The 9853-nt window shown below is 51.8% G+C and overlaps 1 non-coding gene across 1 annotated transcript; it reads right to left on the reverse strand.

Moving 5' to 3' along the window:
- Positions 1 to 7266: 7266 nt before the first annotated feature.
- On the reverse strand, positions 7267 to 7348 carry trnal-uaa (transfer RNA leucine (anticodon UAA)). The gene has a single exon. It is a non-coding gene; the product is annotated as a tRNA-Leu (tRNA).
- Positions 7349 to 9853: the final 2505 nt, after the last annotated feature.

Raw genomic sequence — 9853 nt, forward strand, 5'->3', positions numbered from 1 at the left:
ACTCTGTCAATGTAACACACCCAGGGAAGTGCAGACTGGCCTCACTCTGTCAATGTAACACACCCAGGGAAGAGCAGACTGATTCTACTCTGTCAATGTAAAACACCCAGGGAAGAGCAGACTGACCTCACTCTGTCAATGTAACACATCGAGGGAAGTGCAGACTGACCACACTCTGTCAATGTAACACACCCAGTAAAGAGTAGACTGACCCCACTCTGTCATTGTAACCCATCCAGGGAAGAGCAGACAGACCCCTCTCTGTCACTGTAACCCACCCAGGAAAGAGCAGACTGACCACACTCTATCAATGTAACACGCCCAGGGAAGAACAGACTGACAACACTCTGTCAATGTACCACACCCAGGGAACAGCAGACTGATCCAACTCGGTCAATGTACCACACCGAGTGAAGAGCAGACTGACCCGACTCTGTCAGTGTAACACACCCAGGGAAGAGCAGACTGACACTACTCTGTCAATGTAACACACCCAGAGAAGATCAGATTGACCCCACTCTATCAATGTAACGTACCCTGGGAAGAGCAGATTGACCCCACTCTATCAATGTAACATACCCAGGGAAGAGCAGAGTGACCCCACTCTGTCAATCTTACAAACCCAGGGAAGAGCAGACTGACCTCACACTGTCAATGTAACACACCCAGGGAAAAGCAGACTGACCCCACTCTGTCAATGTAACACACCCAGGGAAGAGCAGACTGACCCCACTCTGTCAATCTAACACACCCAGGGAAGAGCAGACTGACCTCACTCTGTCAATGTAACACAACCAGGGAAGAGCAGACTGACCTCACTCTGTCAATATAACCCACCCAGGGAAGAGCAGACTGACCCCACTCTGTCAATGTAATACATCCAGGGAAGTGCAGACTGGCCTCACTCTGTCAATGTAATACAACCAGCGAAGAGCAGACTGACCTCACTCTGTCAATATAACCCACCCAGGGAAGAGCAGACTGACCCCACTCTGTCAATGTAACACACCCAGGGAAGTGCAGACTGGCCTCACTCTGTCAATGTAACACACCCAGGGAAGAGCAGACTGATTCTACTCTGTCAATGTAACACACCGAGGGAAGTGCAGACTGACCACACTCTGTCAATGTAACACACCCAGTAAAGAGTAGACTGACCCCACTCTGTCATTGTAACCCATCCAGGGAAGAGCAGACAGACCCCTCTCTGTCACTGTAACACGCCCAGGGAAGAACAGACTGACAACACTCTGTCAATGTACCACACCCAGGGAACAGCAGACTGATCCAACTCTGTCAATGTACCACACCGAGTGAAGAGCAGACTCACCCGAATCTGTCAGTGAAACACACCCAGGGAAGAGCAGACTGACACTACTCTGTCAATGTAACACACCCAGAGAAGATCAGATTGACCCCACTCTATCAATGTAACGTACCCTGGGAAGAGCAGATTGACCCCACTGTATCAATGTAAGAAACCCAGGGAAGAGCAGAGTGACCCCACTCTGTCAATGTAACACACCCAGGGAAGAGCAGACTGACCTCACACTGTCAATGTAACACCCCCCCCCCCCCCCCCCCCCCCCCCCCCCCCCCCCCCCCCCCCCCCCCCCCCCCCCCCCCCCCCCCCACTGTCAATGTAACACACCCAGGGAAGAGCAGACTGACCCCACTCTGTCAATATAACACACCCAGGGAAGAGCAGACTGACCTCACTCGGTCAATTACCACACCCAGGGAAGAGCAGACTGACCCCACTCTGTCAATGTAACACACCCAGGGAAGATCAGACTGACCTCACTCTGTTAATATAACCCACCCAGGGAAGAGCAGACTGACCCCACTCTGTCAATGTAACACACCCAGGGAAGTGCAGACTGACCACACTCTTTCAATGAACCACACCCAGGGAACAGCAGACTGATCCGACTCGGTCAATGTACCTCACCCAGTGAAGAGCAGACTGACCCGACTCTGTCAGTGTAACACACCCAGGGAAGAGCAGACTGACCCCACTCTGTGAATGTAACACACCCAGTGAATAGCAGACTGACCTCACTCTGTCAATGTAACACACCCAGGGAAGAGCAGACTGTCCCCACTCTGTCAATATAACACACCCAGAGAAGATCAGATTGCCACCACTCTATCAATGTAACATACCAAGGGAAGAGCAGACTGACCGCAATCTGTCAATGTAACACACCCAGGGAAGAGCAGACTGACCTCACTCTGTCAATGTAACACACCCAGGGAAGGGCAGTTTGACCCCAGTCTGACAATGTAACATACCCAGGGAAGAGCAGACTGACCCAACTCAGTCAATGTAACACACCCAGGGAAGAGCAGACTGACCCCACTCTGTGAATGTAACACACCCAGTGAATAGCAGACTGACCTCACTCTGTCAATTTAACACACCCAGGGAAGGGCAGACTGACCCCACTCTGACAATGTAACACACCCAGGGAAGAGCAGACTGACCTCACTCTGTCAATGTAACACACCCAGTGAATAGCAGACTGACCTCACTCTGTCAATGTAACACACCCAGGGAAGGGCAGACTGACCCCAGTCTGACAATGTAACACACCCAGGGAAGAGCAGACTGACCCCACTCAGTCAATGTAAGAGACCCAAGGAAGAGCAGACTGACCTCACACTGTCAATGTAACAGACCCAGGGAAGAGCAGACTGACCCGACTCTGTCAGTGTAACACACCCAGCGAAGAGCAGACTGACCTCACTCTGTCAATATAACACACCCAGAGATGATCAGATTGACCCCACTCTATCAATGTAACATACCCAGGGAAGAGCAGACTGACCTCACACTGTCAATGTAACAGACCCAAGGAAGAGCAGACTGACCTCACACTGTCAATGTAACACACCCAGGGAAGAGCAGACTGACCCGACTCGGTCAGTGTAACACACCCAGGGAAGAGCAGACTGACCTCACACTGTCAATGTAACAGACCCAGGGAAGAGCAGACTGACCCCTCTCTGTCAATGTAACAGACCCAGGGAAGACCAGACTGACCCCACTCTGTCAATGTAACCCACCCAGGGAAGATCAGACTGACCTCACTCTGTCAATGTAACACACCCAGGGAAAAACACACTGACCCCACTCAGTCAATGAATCACAACCAGCGAAGAGCAGACTGACCCCACTCTGTCATTGTAACCCACCCAGGGAAGACCAGACTGGCCCCACTCTGTCAATGTAACCCACACAGGTAGAAAAAAACAGACTGACCCCACACTGTCAATGTAACACACCCAGGGAAGAGCACACTGACCTCACTCGGTCAATGACCACACCCAGTGAATAGCAGACTGACCCCACTCTGTCAATGTAACACACCCAGGGAAGACCAGACTGACCCCACTCTGTCAATGTAACACACCCAGGGAAGAGCAGACTGACCCCTCTCTGTCAGTGTAACACACCCAGGGAAGAGCAGACTGACCCCTCTCTGTCAGTGTAACACACCCAGGGGTGAAGTAGATGGGGAAAGGAGAGGGGGCAGGAGATTGGGGGCAGGAGAGGGTGGCAAGGGAGGGGGGAAGGAGAGGGGGAAGGAGAGGGGGTGAAGGAGAGGTGGGAAAGAGAGGGGGTGAAGGAGAGGGGGAAGGAGGTAGGGGGTAGTAGAGGGTGGGGAAGGAGATGGGGGAAGGAGAGGGTGGGTCGGAGGGGGGAGGAAGGTAGAAGGAGATAGGAGGAACGAGAGGGTGTTGAAGGAGAGGGGGAAGGAGATAGGGGGAAGGAGATGGGGAAGGAGAGGGTGGGGAAGGAGAGGGGGGCAGGAGATGGGGGAAGGAGGGGTGGAAGGAAGTGGGAAGGAGATGGGGAAGTAGAGGGGTGAGAAGGAAGGGGAAGGGGGAGTGAGGGAAAAGGAGATGGGGAAGGGGGAAAAGGAAGGAGGAAGGAGATGGGGAAGGAGAGGGGGTTAAGGAAGGGGGAAGGAGATAAGGCAAGGAGATGGGGTGACAAGGAGATGGGGGAAGGAGGGGGAGAAGGAAGGGGGAAGTAGAGGGGGTGAAGGAAGGGGGAAGGAGATGGGGGAAGGAGAGTGGGGGAAGGAACGGGGAAGGAGATAGGGGGGGAAGGAAGGGGGATGGAGATGGGGGAAGGAGAGGGGGAGAAGGAAGGGAGAAGGAGATGGGGGAAGGAGAGGGGGTGAAAGGAAGGGGGAAGGAGATAGGGGGAAGGAGCGGGGGAAGGAAGTGGGAAGGAGATAGGGGCGAAGCAGAGGTTGGGGAAGGAAGGGGGAAGGCGATATGGGGGAAGGCGTGGGGGGAAGGAAGGTGGAAGCAGATAGGTGGGAAGGAGAGGGGTGTAAGGAGATAGGGGGAAGGAGAGGGGGGAAGGAAGGGGGAAAGAGATGGGGGGAACGAGACGGGGGAAGGAAGTGGGAAGGAGATAAGCAGGAAAGGGGGAGGAGATGGGGAAGGCGGGGGGGAAAGAAGGGGGAAGGAGATAAGGGGTAAGGAGAGGGGGTAAGGAAGGAAGAAGAGGGGGGAAGGAAGGGGGAAGGAGATAGAGGAAGGAGATGGGGAAGGAGATGGTGGAAGGAGATGGGGGAAGGAGATGGGGGAAGGAGATGGGGGAAGGAGATGGGGAAGGAGATGGGGGAAGGAAGGAGACAAGCAGGAAGGAGATGGGGGAAGGGTGGGGAAGGAACGGGGAAGGAGATAGGGGGAAGGAGGTGGAAGGGAGGGGGAAGGAGAAAGTGGGGAAGGTAGAGGAGGGAAGGAAGCGGGAAGGAGATAGAATGGAAGGAGAGGGGTGGAAGGAGGGGGCGAAGGAGAGGGGGAAGGAAGGATGAAGGAAATAGGGGTGAAGGAGAGGTGGGGGAAGGAAGGGGGAAGGGGATAAGAGGAAGGAGAGGGTGTTGAAGGAGAGGGGGAAGGAGATAGGGGAAGGAGATGGGGGGAAGTAGATGGGGGGAAGGAGGGGGGAAGGATGGGGGAACGAGAGTGGGATGGAGATGGGGGGACTAGATGGGGGAAAGAGAGGGGTGGAAGTAAGGGGGAAGGAGATTGGGGTAAAGAGAGGGGGAAAGGAAGGAAGGAGAGGGCGAAGGAAGGGGGAAGGAGATAGGGGGACGGAGATAGGGGGAACGAGAGGGGGAGGGAAGGACAAGGGGGAAGGAGAAGGTGGGAAGGAAGGGGGAAGGAGAGGGTGGGAAGGAGATAGGGGGAAGGAGAGGGGGAAGGAAGGGGGAAGGACATAGGAGGGAGGAGAGGGGGAAAGGAGATGGGGACAGTAGAGGGGGGAAGGAATGGGGAAGGAGTTGGGGAGGGGGGAAGGAAGGGGGAAGGAGATAGGGGGAAGGAGGTGGAAGGGAGGGGGACATGGGGTAAGGAGAGGGGGTTGAGGAGATCCGCTGGAAGGAGAGTGGGGGGAAGGAAGGGGAAGGAGATGGGGGTAGCAGAGGGGAGGAAGGAGAAGGGGAAGGAGATGGGAAGGAGAGGGGGAAGGAGATTGGGGGTAGGAGAGGGGGGCAGGAGAGGGGGAAGGAGAGGGGAAGGAGAGAGGGTGAAGGAGAGGGTGGCAAGGAGATGGGGAAATAGAGGTATGTTGATATTAGTCGGACCCTCCTCAACCCCTCTCCTTCGGATATCTGCATGGCCAGTTTCTGTGTCTCAAATAGTCAGTACATTTGTCTGAAAGTTTGGTGGTTCGAGCCCTCCCTTCGCACTGAGCCTCAATTATTTCAGTTCAAGCATTGAGACCAACCATGTCCCGAGACTGCAACCACGAGAACTCACCCGAGTCTGCAGCTGGATGTGACCCCAATCTCTCCAAGGCCCCGCTGCCAACAGAAAGCGGCTACTGCAGCTTCAATCAGCGGCTTCCTGCTCAGCCCTGGGACACAGCACATGGAAAATCCTTCCCCAGGAACGGCTCTTCCCGTGTGAAAGGGACAACCATTCCACTTTAAATTGGACACGGCTTCAGAGGATTGTTCCTGTTCTTGGAACGTTTCATAAACAAAACTCCTGTCTCGCAAATAAGAAGTGGGAAAAGTTGTTGGCAGGAAGAATAGAGAAAGTGTTGACTGTGAGGACTCTGTCTCGTCAGCAGATGGGATTCCTTACACTCCAAACAGGAATGATTGGGTTTCCTTAGGTAATTTCCCAATTGATTGGGAAACCAATTGATTGATTGATTTCCCAAGTGACATAAAGATGAGGATAAAAATATGAAAATATTTATATTGAGTCTTAAATCCAGAGACAAGTGTTAAATAGATAATAATGTTCTGAAGGAATAATAGCTGAGAAATGGAAAGTGTGAATGATGACATTTGTGATTGGGAGGAATGAACTGGATCCTTGTAAATTGCAATGCCGGGTGAAATATGCTCAGGATGAAATGACACACTCATCAATCGTGAGGCAGGCCAAGCTACTTTAGTCGGTAGAGCATGAGATGCTTAATCTCAGGGCCGTAGGTTCCAGCCTCACGATGGGCCCTTTCCCTCCTTTAAAGAAATCCAGCTCTCTGCCCCACTTGCAGTATTGTAACCCAGTGTAGGGGTTGGTTTGGACACGTCGATCCGACTGTGTTTGATCACACCTCGGTTTCTGTGTGAAAGCTGTCTCCACTTGCCCATAAGATGGAATCCCATCTGCTGACGAGACAGAGTTCTCACAGTCAACACTTTCTCTATTCTTCCTGCCAACAACTTTTCCCACTTCTTATTTGCGAGACAGGAGTTTTGTTTATGAAACGTTCCAAGAACAGGAACAATCCTCTGAAGCCGTGTCCAATTTAAAGTGGAATGGTTGTCCCTTTCACACGGGAAGAGCCGTTCCTGGGGAAGGATTTTCCAGGTGCTGAGCAGGAAGCCGCTGATTGAAGCTGCAGTAGCCGCTTTCTGTTGGCAGCGGGGCCTTGGAGAGATTGGGGCCACATCCAGCTGCAGACTCGGGTGGGTTCTCGTGTCGGGACGTGGTTGGTCTCAAAGACTTGAACTGAAATACTCGATGATAAGGGCGGGCTCGAACCACCAAACTTCCAGCCAAATGCACTGACTATTTGAGACACAGAAGCTGGCCACGCATATATCCGAAGGAGAGGGGTTGAGGAGGGTCCGACTAATATCAACATGAGGTTGAGGAGGCTTCGAATGCAAGGACTCACACTGTTTTTCTGAGTTGACATGAGCAGCGGCAAACACAACAACGAAGACGCAGACGGCCTGCAGAGGTTTTGTTCTGTTCAACTGTTTGCAGCGGAGCAACCGCTGGTAGCGGTTGGATTCGAACCCACGACTCGATAGAGACTGGAGCTTAAATCCAGCGCCTTAGACCACTCGGCCACACTACCACAGAGGCCCAGTGCGCCAAAATCTCATTACTAGAGTTTCAGCATCGCTTCACTTCAGGCACTAACAGATCACGCATTCAGTAACGAACGTGGTGCAATTTCGAAAGTATTTGAAAGGGTTTCCAAGGTTTGCACTGTTTGGACAATAGCACGAAGCTGAATTGTCTTCGACAGTTTTCCCTGGAGCTTCAGGGCTGAGGAAAGGCCTTACAGAATTTTATAAAGACATGAGGCAGACGGACAGAGAAAAGAGTCAGGGAGTAATTTTTCACAAGGCACATGAGTTCAAAGCGAGATAACATTGGTTAAATGTGAGAACAGTAACATTTAAAGGGGATGTGAGGGACACTTGTTTTGAATACAGACATTTCCGTGTGTCCAGAATGAATTGCCATATTTAGTGTCAGAGACTGGTGCGCTCACAACATTTCAAAGGCATCTGAAAGGGTTCGGAGAGATAAGGGACAAATTTTGGCAAATATGGTTAGATTAATTTCGGTTATCTGTTTAGCAGTGGCAAGTTAGATAGCAGGGCTTGTTTCCGTGCTTGGCAACTCTGAGACGCTCCAGAAGCTGACACCAGCTTGAATAGACCATTTGCTAAAACAAACGCCTGCTGATTGTTACTCAGCGCGTTTGGCTATTTTTCCTGGAGGGTGGAGTTTGGCCTGAAGAAAAATACCACACAAATTGTGTTACCCCCTCAGCACTCCAGCGAATCCAAAAACTGACAGCTCTTAGCGTGGGACAGAAGCAAAACAGAAAAGGCGGACCCATTGCCAGACACACTGGCATGCTGACTTTGAGGGAGTGCGATTCGTCTATGTCATGTACTGCTCACACAAATGGCAGCGAGACAATTCCAAACCGTGCTTCCAAACAGACTGGAGCTTTAATGCATTGTCAAGTCCCAGAAAGTGCTCAAGTAAGATCCAACAAAACAGAACAACAATGAACCATGAGAAGTGAAGATAACCAATTCCATTCTTGATTAAATTGGGTCAACAATGCGCTGGTCCCTCCATCTGATGGAGAGGACCAATCCCCAGCCTCCCTGACCAGGACAGGAATGAAGGAAACCAGAGAGCTAGAACAACGTTTCACCACAGCAACAAAAACCGGCGAGCAGATTCAGTGTAGGATCTGGTTTCACATCAGCAATGAAATATCAATCTCCACTCACTTTCAGGGAAAACGGTGCCCACCGTAAATTGTCTGGAATATGAATCCCCAGCGCAGTCTGGTTGGTCCCCGGGTTATACTGCTGTACAGACTTTCATATGGACAAAATCCTTTTCAAAGGGAGTGTTTGTGGCTGTCCATACGACAATGGCAGCTGTTGCCCTCACTCTCACTGCCGTTCCTGGCCGTGTACGGGTTGCCATCCTCACCTTGTTCCCGGGGGTTCAGGGTACAATACTCTGCTGCGGAAAACCGGAGCGTTTAGGATCAGAAAGATGTGGAGTCCGTGTGCCTCCTGGAGTTGGTATTGGAATGTTTGGCGGAGCTGGGAAGATGGTTTGCAGCATTTTCCTCACATTTCTGGGTGCCATCCTCAGGGCTGCAGAGTCTGTTGTGAAGCGCTGCTGTCCTGGGGCAGTTGGAATTGATTTGGTTTCATTCCCGCTGCTTCCGGTTTTTGGGGTTACAGACTGGGTCCAGATGAATCTGTTTATTGATGGAATCCGCGGATGAGTGCCCTGCTTCGAGAAATTCTCTGTCTGCCTTCTGTTTGCCCTGTCCTATTACTATTGTGCTGTTCTCACCAAACCTTGCCGTCTGGACGGATTACTACTCGGGACAGCTGGTCCGTGACAATTCGGGACTGTCACACAATTTCTTTGCCAAGAATGGATATCCCCACGATTTCATTCCCAGATATCTGGCACACGAAATTCGCAACGAGGATATGCCACCAGGTAATTTGAAATGCATACTCCCCTTTATTAAAATAAATTGCTGGGAACTGACGGTCAGACTCCTCTGAACACACTGGGTTACAACAGACACATAAACCGACAGCCTCACTCAGACAAAACTCCCCAGAACACAACACCCAATACCCATCATGTACAAACCTGGTTGTGTAGATTCCACGCAGCGACTGCATGAAACACTATATCGGAGAAACAGGCCGACAACTAGCGAGCTGCATTCATAAAGTTCAACTAACCCATAAACTCCACGGACGGCTGTTCCTTGGAGCTATCCACAGGGAACTGAGTGTCTCGGAGTCCGGGGCTTGGAACTTGGATCACATGACCGTCTGTGACACTGGTTACTTCCGGGTGTGACGTCACTCCTGAGGGAACACATGTCACTCCCGATTGCTCATTGAGAAATACATCCACCATAGCAGCGCAGAGAAATATTTCTGTTGTGTTTCTGGTGCTGATCGTGACATGTCCTCGAGTGCTGAGCTTATTCGGTGATGTCTGATGGATCGGTGCGTGTTTCCGTGATCGGATTGTGGGCAGTCATCTGCGGTTTGGCTGCAATAATGTG

Source organism: Chiloscyllium punctatum, chromosome 16 (genome assembly GCF_047496795.1).
Source record: "Chiloscyllium punctatum isolate Juve2018m chromosome 16, sChiPun1.3, whole genome shotgun sequence".
In the NCBI taxonomy this organism is placed as follows: domain Eukaryota; kingdom Metazoa; phylum Chordata; class Chondrichthyes; order Orectolobiformes; family Hemiscylliidae; genus Chiloscyllium; species Chiloscyllium punctatum.